Source organism: Pteropus alecto, unplaced genomic scaffold (assembly GCF_000325575.1).
Source record: "Pteropus alecto unplaced genomic scaffold, ASM32557v1 scaffold113, whole genome shotgun sequence".
Taxonomy (NCBI): Eukaryota; Metazoa; Chordata; class Mammalia; order Chiroptera; family Pteropodidae; genus Pteropus; species Pteropus alecto.
In genome coordinates this window covers 6,818,440-6,818,757 of record NW_006433949.1, presented here as the reverse complement: position 1 = coordinate 6,818,757, position 318 = coordinate 6,818,440, and positions in this window count along the sequence as shown.

The window sequence follows — 318 nt, the reverse complement described above, 5'->3', positions numbered from 1 at the left end:
CAGACATCGTGGATGATGCGTCATAGAGACTTTGGGTTGTGTTATCCTTATCTGAAGTGTGTTGCATTTTGTTCTCTAGGCAGTTGAATTACTGGAAGATCACCATAACCTTGTAGAAGCTGGGCTTTAAATCTTATTTGGATAGATATATTTTGATTTTGCCCACAGTTTTAATGCAAATCTCTTATTTCTAGAGCATAGTCCTTATTCAGGGTGAGGCCTTTTGAGGTTTAAATGGAAAACTGAGGCATTTACCAAGTCATCTTTGGAGTTGGCAGTGAATGAATCTCTTAGCTCTATGGCCTTCTAGCTCTCTCT